General features: G+C 36.4%; 2 protein-coding genes across 2 annotated transcripts in view; one reads left to right on the forward strand and one right to left on the reverse strand.

Moving 5' to 3' along the window:
• Positions 1–3,082, reverse strand: part of LOC307161665 (uncharacterized protein) — a 54,260-nt gene extending 51,178 nt beyond the window's left edge. Inside the window, exon 1 of the mRNA XM_079876536.1 lies at positions 3,028–3,082. The gene's annotated coding sequence lies outside the window, so the exon portion shown is untranslated. The remainder of the gene's footprint in view (positions 1–3,027) is intronic.
• LOC307161679 (uncharacterized protein) overlaps positions 1–14,234 on the forward strand; it is a 396,018-nt gene that overhangs the window by 300,670 nt on the left and 81,114 nt on the right. The window lies entirely within an intron of this gene.

A 14,234-nucleotide genomic window follows, 5' to 3' on the forward strand; every position in this document is an offset into this window, starting at 1 on the left:
TCAAGACAAAGCATATAATATAAACAACTGCTTTCAGGAATTCTATTCAACTTTATATTCCTCAGACCCTTGTACTGACTTAGAAGCTATGGGTTTAAGTTTCTAAATAAATGTAACCTTCCCTCTCCTACTCAGGATGAGCGCGATTCCCTTAATAAGGATAGGCCTATATCTTTAGGAGAGTTAAAAGGCACAATAAACTCCTTAAAGAATGGTAAAACTACAGGCCCGGATGGCTTGCCCTCTGAATTATATAAAACATTTAGTGATTCCCTCTCCCCCTACCTGCTCAGAACATTTGAGGAGGCATCAGTGAATGGACTGCCACCGAGATTCAATGAAGCAATCATAACTGTTATTCCCAAAAAAGGTAAAAATACAGAGGAGGTCGAAGGATACAGACCGATTTCTCTTCTTAATGTCGATCATAAGATACTGTCAAAAACACTCGCAAATAGACTTGGTAGATTAATTAGTGGTCTAATTCATCCCGATCAGAACGGATTTATTTCAGGCAGAAATGTCTCACAAAATACTAGGCGTCTTTTCAATATAATGCACCACTCCAAAGCTATTCAAGGCAATCTGGTAATAATCTCTCTCGATGCTGAAAAAGCCTTTGACCGAGTGGAATGGCACTATCTTTTCGCAGTGTTAAGAAAATTTGATATGGGTGATAAATTTACAGATTGGATTAAGATTTTGTATAAAAGTCCTACAGCACAAGTATTAACCAATAATACTCTGTCTGGTCCCTTTAATCTTCATAGAGGGACCAGGCAAGGTCGTCCCCTTTCTCCTCTCTAATTTGCATTGACTGTGGAGCCTCTTGCTCAATCCATTCGTTCTGACCCTTCTATTCATGGCTTTAACACCTTAAATGCAGCCAATAAAATATCTGTATATGCAGATGATATCCTGCTATATATTACCAAACCCCATTTGAGTCTGCCAGTTATTCTGGACACTATAAATATTAATTTAAAGTTAATTTAAATAAAAGTGAGCTTATGCCTGTTGGACTAAAAGATTTGTCTGCGATACAATCTTCTCCATTTAAAGTTTCAAAGGAAAGATTTACTTATCTTGGAATTGTTGTTACCATTAAACATTCTTCACTTTTAAAGGCCAACTTTACCCCTTTAATTTCCAAATTGCAAGCGAATATTTCTCTGTACGGCAGAATAAACGCAATTAAAATTATATTTTTACCACAGATATTATATCTTTTCCAGAATGTTCCAATCTTTCTACCTAAATCCTTCTTTAGGCAGTTGGATTTGATTATTCTTCCTTTTTTGTGGGGATAAAAAAAAAAAAAAATCACAGAGTTAAGAAGGCACATCTCTGTAAACCTAAACAAGAGGGAGGTCTGGCACTCCCAGACTTTCGTCTTTATTACTGGGCTTCTCACATCAGACAAATTTCAATGTGGTTGGATGATAATAGTGTTCGTCCAGATTGGCTCCAAATAATTTGTGATCAGTGTAGTGTTATCCCTACAATCCGGCAGCAGTGATTCTCTCTCCTGTAACTCTGAATCATTCTATCTTTAATAGTAATATCATAATTGGGAATACATGTCGGATCTGGAAACAGATAAAAGAACATTTCAAGATAAAGTCCCTTTCGTTTCTAACTCCTATTACTAAGAATCCACCATTTACAACATCAAGATTAGATGGGACCTTTATGCAAAGGGGCAACAATCTTTTCTTTGATGGGGTTCTAGCATCATTTAGTCAACTGCAACAGACATTTAAACTTCCACAGAGTTAATTTTTTTTTGTGCAAATTAGGAATTATATACGTGCTCATACACCTTCATTGGACACTACATCACCCTCAATTATTGATAAATGTCTTGATCAGTGTAAAGGAAGTAAAAAGGCATTATCAATTATATATAACTTGCTACAATCCTTTAATTCTCCCTCTACTAAATTTCTTAAGGAGGACTGGGAGAAAGAACTAGGAATGGAAATTTCTGAGGAAACTTGGCTTAAAAGTTTAAAAGATATTAATGAACATTCTATCAGTTCCAGACACTGCCTTATTCAGTTTAAGGTCATTCACAGACTGCATTATTCAAAAAAGAAACTGCATCGAATTTTTCAAAGTGTTTCGCCTCTTTGTGACAAATGTAGTTCACTAGATGCTGATTTGTCCCATAGTTTTGTTTTTTGCTCCAAGATACAGAGTTATTGGAATGGAATTTTTGATGTGCTTTCAGAATTTTTTAGGGTACACAATGCAGCCAGACCCGGCACTCATCATTCTGGGACTTTCTGAACATATGCATCCATTGTCAGGAGCACAGCACAAATTGCTTGCATCTAGTTTAATTACAGCCAAGAAGTTACTCCTGTTGTTCTGGAAGAAAAAAAGAGGTTCCTACTGTCAAGTTATAGAGCTTGGAGAGATGTCTTCTACTTTACATTTGGAACAAATCAGATAGTGTTTGAAGGGAAAACTTGAGCAGTTTGACAAAATCTGGCACCCTTTAGCAGTTATCTAGAAGGAAACCATGTGGATTACTGCATCTTTTTGATTATGTAATATTTTAACATTCCTTCATCATACCTTTTCAAGTCAATGTAAACAGGTCGGGTATGGGATGGTTTGTTATATTCATTTTTTCGTTATTAATTATTATTATTATTATTATTTATTATTCTTTTTATTGGTAAAGAGACATGTGTAAGATTGTAAAAGAATTGTTTTAAATTGTCTTCCAATACTTGAAGAAAAAAAAAAAAAAAAAAGTCTCCCTCTCATAGATCTCAAATTTTGACTTTTGACTTGACATTCAGTTTTTCTCACTATAAAGACATGGAAAAGAACACAAAATCACTGAGGTCTGAATGAAATCAACATATTTTCCTCACTTGTTCGCTGCTGCTGCTGCACTAAATGTTTATTTCAGTAGGAAGACGCACAAGTAGCGCTGTGCCCGATGAAAACAATAACGAAATGAGCCTGTCGCTTAAACAAACTATAAAGTGTGCCGTGCACTGCTCGACTCACCTCAGAGGACTCGACTGGAGGCTGGCTCCTAACGTGACTTCTTCTGATTTTTAATGGCGGTTGGCAAACAACTTTTTAATGTGCATTACCGCCACCTTCTGAAATGGAGTGGGGATCAAATAGCCTACTTTACTCACTACTAATTAAATAAATACATAAATATCTAATACAGTTATTCACAACATTATTAATACAATTAAACTCATATCCTTCTAATGAGCCCAGTTTTTTCCAAAAAACTAAATATTGCTCTATACCCAACATGCCCTGAATTCAATTGTTAATTTTTCTTTACTTATCCTATCTTTCAGAATCATCTTTTCCTGCTTATACCTACGACAATTAATAATTACATCTTTAACTACTATTACATTGCTCACACAACCCAGTTTCATGTTTCCCTATTATTTTAAGTGTACTATTTAATCCAGTGTGCCCGAATCTCATTCTCGAAATAATGTCTGCTTCCTTTTTATTTCTATTATTTTCTCTCATTCCTCCTTCCTTCTTCTGGATACTATAGAACATTCTAGCTTTTGTTTCCATATTCCACTCCTCCTGCCACTTCTTTTTCATTTCTGTTTTGATTATACTTTTAACTTCTTACTATAACTTACTGCCATCTACCTCTGTTTTTATTTATTTATTTTATTTATCTGCTAATTCATTTCCGACTACTCCTATATGGGCTGGAATCCAGATACATTTCACTATTACTCCTACTTTATTGATCCTGTAAACAATTTGAGCTATTTCCAACATAATGTCCTGTCTTGCTTCTGACTGCATGTTTGTGAAACTGGTTCATGCATTACTAGAATCTGACCCTATTAACACTGTGTTTGGCTTACTAGGTGTTAATGGGGGGAATCACGAGTTTAAATATATAACGCAAGTTTTTGTTCATTTACTTTTATTCATTTTAAACATTTAGTAATTTATTTGTAATAAACACTTTAAGTGGGCTATTTAAAAAGTGTTAAGAGGACTATGTATATGTTAAATTATGTTGTAAAACATATGCACAGAGTGTGATGTCATATTGTGTGTGCGCGTGAAAGAATACGTCAGCAGCGCTCAAAAAAAAATTGTTGTTTTGACGAGTTGTATTTTGACGACTTGATATTATTTCTTATTCAAAAGTTGGAAAGTTGACAAGCCATTAAAAAGTATTGACTTAAGAAACACTTATATTTTTTCAAATATTTTCAATAAATCTTGTTCCCATTCACTCCGGCGACAAATTTTAAAATGAATTAAATTAAATTCTATTTATAAGACAAAACAGATATAAAATAATTAATAATACAATAATAATTTAATTGTTCACATGTGTTTATTCTTGTTAGAAGATTTTTTTTTTTACTGATTATGAACACAAATCAATCACGACAAACCAAATTAATTGTAATTGTATTAATTACACCATTGATGAAAACAAGCTGATACCAAGGTATTTTAGGCCTACAATCCTACAAGGATTTTTGAATTTTTAATGAAAAATCATGACTGCATTTATTTATTTTTCAAAAGTAAGGTTAATGTAAGCAGCTTCTTGCAATACTCTCCTAAATGCATAATAAAACCTAAGTGCAAGTTTACCGCTTTAATGACCGGCCTTTATTTTTCAGTGCATTTGTTTTACAATATATGGCCATTACTGTCATGGGATTATTAATATTATAACTATTATTATGTAGTAGTGTAATGTAGTCAGACACAACTAAAATAATTTTGAATTTTTCTTTGTTTAATTTGCACACTGAATATGGGCTGGAGCTTTTAATTTTGAACTCTCAAAGTGCACCAGATTGATGAATTTAACATTAAAATGCACAAAATGGGTGCATTAAAAAATACAGGGGGGCATGCCACCAAACCCCCCTAGAAGGCCTGAGGTCCACCCACCACAGTTTTACCATAAATCTGTGAGAAACACTGGTATTGCTATACCAATGCAGCTTATAGCTTGTTTTTTGGATTAATCACTGTGGAGTATAGTTAAAAAATGACCATTTTGTACTTATTTCATCTGTTAACTCTCACTCGTTTCTTCTCGCTCATTAGTTTGGGGGGGGGGGGGGGTATTGGATAGGGGGATATTGGATATTGGATAGGGGGTGCTGGCCCAAAAAAGGTTGAGAACCACTGCTCTAGGATGATGACACAATCTGAGTGCAGATATGCTCAGATCGAAAAGAATGTCTCGGACTCGTCTTTGGATTTGAGAAATTTCATGACTATATATGGCTTATCATCGTTCACAGCAGAGACAGACCACAACCCTTTGATTGTGATCATCAGAAAAAATCTGAATCAGATGTCTCCACGCATTCAGCGTCTAATGATGAGAAAAGCATCTGAAGGAAAGCCAGATCCATATCTAGCTCTTCTGAGCTATCGAGCAACGCCTCTGGAACATGGTGGATCTCCTCTTAATGAATCGCAAGATAAGAACGGCACTTCACTGCTGGATTGACACAAAACGAGACTTGATGAACAGTGCAGCAATAAGGCAGAGACAGAAGGCTCTTCAAAAGAGACAAAAAACAAGCTATGACTGTCACGTCACTCGTTCAGGAATAAGGACCCAAAAAGGAATTCAAAATAAACAGTTCTTTAATGGAAATAAGGCAGGCTGCGTAGCTGTCAAACAGAATGTCTGTTGTTGTAGAAAATAGGATGAACACAAAGTCTCTTAATGTATCAACTGAAGAACAGTCCCGTAAAGGTACTCAGCATACCACTCAGCATTCGGCAGCAACAAATCAAAACTGGGCTTGGGGTCCGTCTCTCGTCGTCAGATACAGAGTAGCTGGGCAGAGAAAAGCTTCAGCATTAAACAGTCCAGACAGCGCGTAGCTTCCAAATACACATGTACCAAAACCAGGCTTTGACTGGACAAGACAAGACAAGACAAGATTCTAACAGGTAAGCTCCGTGACGTAAGAAACATTGACAATAATCTGGCAGAGGAAAATGGGAAAAGGGGTACTAGAAGTAGGAACGCTGATTAGAAGAAAGTGGAAGCAGGTGAAGAGATAGATTGAGTAAAGAGAAGAATGATGGAAAACAGCTGGCGTAGAATGAATGAGCGTAATAGTAAGTGGGTGTGTCCGGGCAAGTAGTGTGTGAATGAAGAGCGAGTGTGTGTGTGTGTGTGGTGGGTGTGTCAGAGAGATGAATGAATCAAAGAAACAGACCACAAGGGGGAGACAGAGACAGAAGAGAATACCGGGATCATGACAATGACAAACAAACTAAAATGCTGAAAGTGTTATCAAAAAATGACATGGTGAGAGTGGAAGATACCAACTGCTGGGACAAGAAAGCTGTTGTTTTGGAAGAAGTGAGTGTTGTCAGAACAGAGAATGGGCAGGTGCTAAGGAGAAATCGCAGAAGTCTTCTTAAGACGCAAGAAACGAGCCAAACACTGACTGACATTAAAGGAGAAGAAGTTCTGGTCTCACCTGAAGATGTAACTCCACCAAGCAGGCTGTCTTCTTCATCTTCTTCATCTTCTTACATTCCCCTGGACAATGGTCATTCTGCAGAAACAAATGACTCTCCTATAGTAAGAAGATCATCACGCATTATAAAGACACTTGGGCCCGGTTCCCCGATAACGCTCACTCTTAGTCTAAGAAGACTCGAAAGATATATCTTACCAAAGTTGTTTATGTTCCTAATGTGTTCCACGAACCATACCTTAGAAAGCTGCTTAAGATATACCTTCTTACGTGCGACGTTACCTGGCGCTGTCCGTGGCGATGCTGCTGAATTGGTTGATATCGATGGTTTGAGAATCAATTATTCTCTCGTGCAGGGGCTGTTTATGTGAGAAAGCGGTGATCTTTATAAATGAAGCACTTCAGAAATAGTTGAAATTGCATTTATTAGGACTCATGGGATATTGTAAAAAATTATCCAAACTATAATAGCCTAGCCTACATATTTTTAAATTGTATCATATATTGCTGCCATAATAACACAGTAAAAAACGTTGGGTTATTTGTGTAACCCAACCTTTGGGTTACACATATTGGGTCAATATGTTGGGTTATTTTCCAAAAATATTGGGTCATTTTTAAAATCGTTGGGTAATTTTTAGAAATAACCCGACTGTTGGGTTAAATAGCCTACGGTTTCTGCAGCGACGGTTCAAATTTTAACGGTCCAGTGACAGACAGTCAACGCAGGAGCTGCTGCTGCATCCTGATTATGAAAGGTAAGTCATATCGTTTTTATGTATATATAACATTAAGTATTGTGTACTGAGACGTTGAATATAATTATTCAAAATATGAATTTTATATTTTTTAAAAACGAAGTTCCCTTTAGACCGTTTTAATGATCTCCGGGAAGTGAGATCGATTGGAAATTAATCCTAGCTATCGCCGTTAGGTCGCTAGCAGTAATAAAGTAATTAATTATAACATTATACTAGCGAAACCGTTTACTACCAGTTACCTACTATAATAAACTAAGTAGACCTTAGTCTGAAATCACTAGCATTACGCCTGTTTTACGGATAGCAATTGTTTATTCGTGATAGCAAATGTCTTAAAGGGACTTTAAGCTGTCACAGCTGAAGCAGTGCTCCAGACTGGTAACGTACTTTTCTTGTACAGGTGCGACTACAATTGTCACTAAATGCGGAACGAAAGAGCTCTACTCATATGAACCGTAGTGCACGGACCATTTATCAGCTCGGCCCAGCGGCGCGAGCTCAGACATCGGTCACACGACACCACAACAGCGCTGTGTTAAAAAGTTTTTAAGGACTAAGTTAGTTTACTTTTCTGAAAATATTTATTTTTTTCTGCTTCATTCCAACACAGAAAGGAGTAAATGAAAGTATTATGCTGCTGGATGACAATGGTTCTCAACTCTGGTCCTGGACAGTGTACAGTACACATTTTGGATGTCTTCCTTATCTGGCACCGGTCTTGGAGTCCCTCTACTAACAAGTTGGTAAGTTGAATAATGATTAGAGATACGAAATGTGCAGTGCTGGGGCTACTACAGATCCAGGTACAGATAATTACTTATGTTTTTTTTTTATTTATTTATTTTTAGCTGTCTTCCGTAATTTCAATACAGTATTTTTTTATTTCAATATAGTCTGAGCTGTTTGATGACTGACAATGATTGAGTGGCAAAAGAAAGCAAGAAGTCCTCACAGCCAAGTCGAGGAGTTCGTGAGACACACACCACCTCAACAAACTGCAAGAACTGCTGAAGAAATCATTAGAGAATATCCCAGACTTCACAGTTTTCTTGGAATGGTGAGTTTAATATGTATGCACGTGACGTAGTAGTGGGAAGTTCGGATCATTTTACTAACTTGGATCTTTGCATCTCATTCATAAAAATTAATAAATATTTTTTCAAGTCATTTCGTTAATTTCAGCAGAATGTATTTAAATGTTACATGTCAATAGCCAAATTCCCCAAACACATCAAATGTTGATCACATTTAGAATAAGAAAAAAATTGCAATGCAAGGAAGAGGCCAAATTATGAGAAACAGAAACGATTAATTTATTTATCTGGGTCTTCAGGCTATGCAGTCTGTTAGTTGACCCAATCTAAGCCGTTCGTTCATCCCGTGACATCCTCATAAACTGAGCTTTGCAGTCTGTAATACCGGATAGAGAATTGATTAGTTCACGTTTCGAGTCTATCGACTTCGGGTTCGAGTCATTTCTTTCAACACGTGACTACATAAGCTGAGCTATGCAATCGGTACCGGATACAGAATTGATTAGTTTATCTCTCGGGTTCGAGTCGTTTAGTTTTATGTCACGGAAATGTTGTTATTAGACTATATATATATATATATATATAATATATATCTTTATCAAAGTGGTTTGCCCCATCATAGATAAAGTTTAAAGCATTACAAACTCTTTAGTACCTCATCCATATGGAAAAGATCCATCATAACAGAAATTCTTAAATTATAAATTTAAAGAAATTAAAAAGCTATAATTTGAGACCAAAAATGTAGCATGTTACTGTTAAAAAATTAGTAACTCATTTATGTGTCCAGCGCTGTCATGTGACAAAAGAATGAAAGACTCAGAGAGAAGAATCAGACCCGAAGACTCGAGAGATGAACTAATCATTTCTCTTTCCGGTACTGACAGCATAGCCTCTATGGGACTGACAGGAAGAACAAAAGACTCGGACTCGAACCCGAAGACTCAAGAGATGAACTAATAATTTCTGTTTCCAGTACAGACTCAGTAGTCCCGAGTCATATTAAAGATTCGTTCAAAATAAACGAATCATTCATGACCGACCCATCACTACAGTACAGAGAAGCAAATGGAGCGCATAATTGGATGTTTTTAAATAAACATTGACAAAAAACTATAAAAGTTTTAGGGCTGGACGATATAATATATATAACATTGATAGAAGTGATCACCCAGACTTATATTGTCGGTATATAAAGCGTTCACAGGCAAATGAGTGTTTTTTTTATTTTTTTTATTTTTTTGGTGTCTAAATCAGGCTCATATAAATATCAGGAAACAGGATTCCTGGCTGCATGTCAATATCCACTGATCACTGGATCTTTGTTAAGTTGTAAGGAACACTATATCGAGTCCAACCTTTAGTTTAAACTGATAATCGTTTGTTTTACTCACGTTTTCGCAGTTTCCCCTATTAAATCCAGTCACGCAACAGCTCTTCGGCGGGAAAGTGACGTCAGTGCATACCCTCTACTGTATATGGAAGGGGTGTCTTATTTTGGAAAATTGTTTTGGCTGTGTCTAAGTGCATATGAAATTAGGTTCATACATGTGTGGTATAGTTGAAAACTGTTTTTTTCTTGTCTTTCAAAGATGATCCTGGAGAAATGGCCTGACATCCTTCCATCATCGCCATACCTCACAAATGGAAAAATGGTGTGTCCAACATATGCTGAAATGAAGCGCAGCTTAAATGACATTTGGCCTGTAAGTAAAAGCAACACTATCAAGTCAATTTTGATAAATTACACTGCTCTTCAGCTCATGTTCATCCAAAAAAAGAAAATTCTGTCATGATTAACTCACCCTCATGTCGTTCCAAACCTGTAAGACTTTCGCTCATCTTCAGAACACAAAAGAAGATCTTTTAGATGAAATCTGAGAGATTTCTGTCCCTCCATTGACAGTATACACAACTACCACTTTCAAGCCCCAGAAAGGTAGTAAAGACTTCATTAAAGTAATCCATGTTTAACCTCAATTTTATGAACTGACGCGAGTGCTTTGTGCAAAAATACATAATTGTTGCTTTCACGCTCTTGTCGTCTGCTCGCGCATTAACACAACATGTTAATGTCGAGGTGCTCTCGTGAACATGCGTTTGAGTTTAATATGTTGTAAATAAAGTGATAAATTATGGTTAAGGGATAGAATATACTCATGTCACTTCATAAAATTGAGGTTGAACCACTGGAGTAACATGTATTACCTTTATGATGTGTTTGCTACCTTTCTGGGGATTAAAAGTGATAGTTGTGTAGCTGTCAATGGAGGGACAGAAATCTGTAAGACTCATCAAAAAGATCTTTATTTGTGTTCCGAAGATGAACGAAAGTCTTACAGGTTTGGAAAGACATGAGGGCGAGTAATTATTGACCGATTTTACATTTTTGGGTGAACTAACCATTTAACAGCAGGTGTAATGACTAATTAGAGTGACCATAATTTAATTCAATACAGCTCTGCTTTGATATAACTTTTTCATAATTTAACACTGTTGATGTTGTCACAGTGCATGCCCAACTGAACATTATTTATTCTTTTAAGGTTGGAGACAAGTGAGAAACAGTGAGACAAGCCCGGATCTACATGACTTGATGTGTTTCAAAAATGTTTTACATCTATGACATAAACTATTTCAAGACCTCTGCACCCATTTTGGGAGTTTTTGTAGCATGCAAATTTTAATATATCTGGAGGAGGTCCTGCCTCATTAAGAACTTTGATCATCATCATCATTAGGTCCAGTAGTCAACATATGTATTTGTAGTTTTATTACTCAAGGTATGTTTACACTAACACATCAATGCATTCAGTGTACAGTGAAGACCTTTTAATAAAGTTGTGATTAGGATTTATTGTTATTAATTTGTGTATTCTGTCCATATTTGTATAGGTTATTGAATTAAATGTATAGGTTATTAATGTGTAGTTCTAAATTTAGTGTTCATTTAGAATTTTTGTGTGCTGTATGCTGTACAATTGTATGTATGCTATGTGCATTTTTGTGTAGGTTTTGAATGTGTACTGTTTGTACATATTTGCATAGGTTTTGAATTTATTATGTGTGTTGTATACACTTGTGCATTTTGAATTTATGTACACAATTATGTATATTTACATTAAATGCTAGACTCCCCAATATATAGTTTGTAATTGAAAAATATATTTGTTGAAACATATGTATTGTTTATACAAATAAACAATCTGTATTTGAAAACAATTTGTATTTTATTTATTAAAATAAGGTCATAAATAAAAATAAATATTTAACTCAACTGTTGGGTTACTTTAACCCAACTGGAGTTTAACCCAATGCATTGGGTTAAAATAACCCACAGTTGGGAAGGTGCTATACCAATCCACAGTTGGGTTATTCGTTGGGTTATTTTTAACCCAACATTTTTAAGTGAGAACCATTTCAAATTTGTACGTGCTTTCTTCTCTTTCCCATTTTTGTTCGCTGAGGTGGAGCTGCGATGAAATATTGTTCTTGGAAATACTTTCCAGCATTTCAGTAATAAAAGTGTAGGCCTACATCTCGGTGCTCGGCAGTGATCAAAAAGTGTTTAAACAGTGGATTTTGAATCTCTTCTTGTTAACTCAGAGATGTGGATTCAGACGGCAATTAAATTACCACACGACCTGTTTGTCAAAAAACAGAAGGTACTAATTTGGCCAGGGATTTTTACGCGGGTTGAGTGAGAAAAAACACTGATATTATGGATTCAGACGGCACTAAAATCACCGACATACCCCTGTAAATGTTTAAAATACCATACAAGCCCATGAGAAACAATATTAGCGTCCGAATAGGACTTAACTGACAGTAGCCTATGCTGTCACTGGCCTTTAAAAGCGCTTTTTAATTAAATTAATAATATTGTATAATAATATAATTAAAAATCTAACAACAATCAGTGTAATGACAATTTTATTCTTTGCATGAAAACACTTGAATTAGCCTAATTGAATACTGGGTGTATTAAAACTTCAGAATTATATTCATATAGACCTGCAACAGTGATAAGGTAAAGCTAAGAGTGGTCCAGACCAACCTTACGAAAGTGTGACTTACAGAAGATATACTTAGCGTACGAACGTGTCGGGAATCGTGCCATAACGTTAAGAGAGAGGTTAGGGAATAGGTTAAGAACTACTTAGCGATAAGAACGTTTTGGGGAACAGGGCCCTGATCAACTTAATTTGTAAATAACTCTGCCAAGTTACATTTGAAATGTGCTAAACAAATGTGTTGTTTTGAAATTTGTTTAGTGTCAAATGGATAATTGTGTTATATTATTTCCATTGTTTTATGCATTTCAGTTTAAATATTTTCTTCCTAAAGGAAAAGGGATGTGGTGTTTAGGTGTGTTTCTTATGACTGTCCTCTAGATGGCAGTAGTTCCAAACATACAGTTAGCAGATACCCAAGGAGTGTAGAGCAGGCACAAGGAGTGACAGAAAGAGCTAAGCTCGTGTTGAAGTTGAGTGCTCTAAGAATAAAGAGGCTACAAGCCAGTTCAAACATTAATTTGTTCAGAGTGTTTAATCAATGAACACTACATATTCCATTAATTATTACTCCACTGGACATGGAATCTTTTCCCAAATCTTCACTCACGTCTCTCACCCATTTTCGCAGAGGACTACACTTGTCTTCCTTTGGTTCGCTTTTAAATACTGTATACGACATATTCCTGTGTCCTTTGCATGCTCCCTGATCAGGTACCTTAGTTTATGAGTTCTAGTAGTTTTAAGTGAACCCTAAACGTGTATAATTCTACATATAAATGTAGCTCTGTGTCACTGTCTTGCAAAAACGTCATGTGTGGTGTCTCTGTAATCGTCTAGGCCCAACGGAGTCGAATCTCGACGACAAGTTACAATATGCATTATTTTTGTACATATCATCTTTCTCCCAGATAGCACACGTACGTCGGGCCGACGTTGGCCCAACATCGAGCGTCGGCCTCCCTCCCTATAACATCGCAAAGGCATCGGCCAGGCGTAGGCAGATCTCTTGTCAGTCAGTGCTCTATTTCCCAGCTCCGTTACGTCGGCTTTAGGTCGGCCCACTATACGGGAGGCCGATGTCGCGTTGTGCTTGTGAACTTTCAAGTCGCTTTCAAACACTGGAGCGGCCGCGGCGCAGAGTTGCCATGGAAACGCCGCGGGACCACTGTTGACTGGTAAGCAGGAAAACTCCCTCTCTCGCTGTTGTTTTCAAATTCACTGCTTTCAGGTGATATTAGTCTCTAAAATCACACGGATAATACACACAACTGTTCTTGACACTTCTCTTACTTGTAATTGATACGCTTATGTTGAATATTTACTTTTATAGACATGGCTTTGTGTCTTCGGAAAAAGTCCGTTAGCATCTCAACCGTTTTCAGAAGCTCTAGGTAAGTTAAGCTAAGTTAACGTTAACTCGGTTGAGCTTTTGTTTATGAAAGTTTGGGCTTTTAATCACCTCTTATGTGTATATGAGAGGTTTTGTAAAGGTTTTACTTGGAAGTGAGCTAATTTATTTTACACAAACGTAAACATAAACGTATGTAATCGGTGACGTCACTTACATGGAGAACTTACACTTACACTTAAGTTACATGGTTGAAACTAGCTCAATGGTAAACAAATATTGATTAAAAAAATTTTTCTGTGATTTCAGCAGCAACAAAATAACCCATAACAGAGGGAAAGCTCCACGACTTCAACATTTCTGAAGAAAGCTACTGCCGGAGAAGTAGGAAATACAGGTAGGTAGGTAACGTTAGGAAATCCAAAACTAAAGAATTAATTACTGATTTTAGGAAACAGAGTCCCCCTCTTCCCCTCACTATCATAACCTATTGAGATAATACAAGAATACAACCTTGGCACAATAATTGATAGTAAGCTATGTTTTGAATCACACACTGATGCTGTTTGTGCCAAAGC

This window comes from Squalius cephalus (genome assembly GCF_949319135.1).
Source record: "Squalius cephalus genome assembly, chromosome: 7".
NCBI classification, from domain to species: Eukaryota; Metazoa; Chordata; class Actinopteri; order Cypriniformes; family Leuciscidae; genus Squalius; species Squalius cephalus.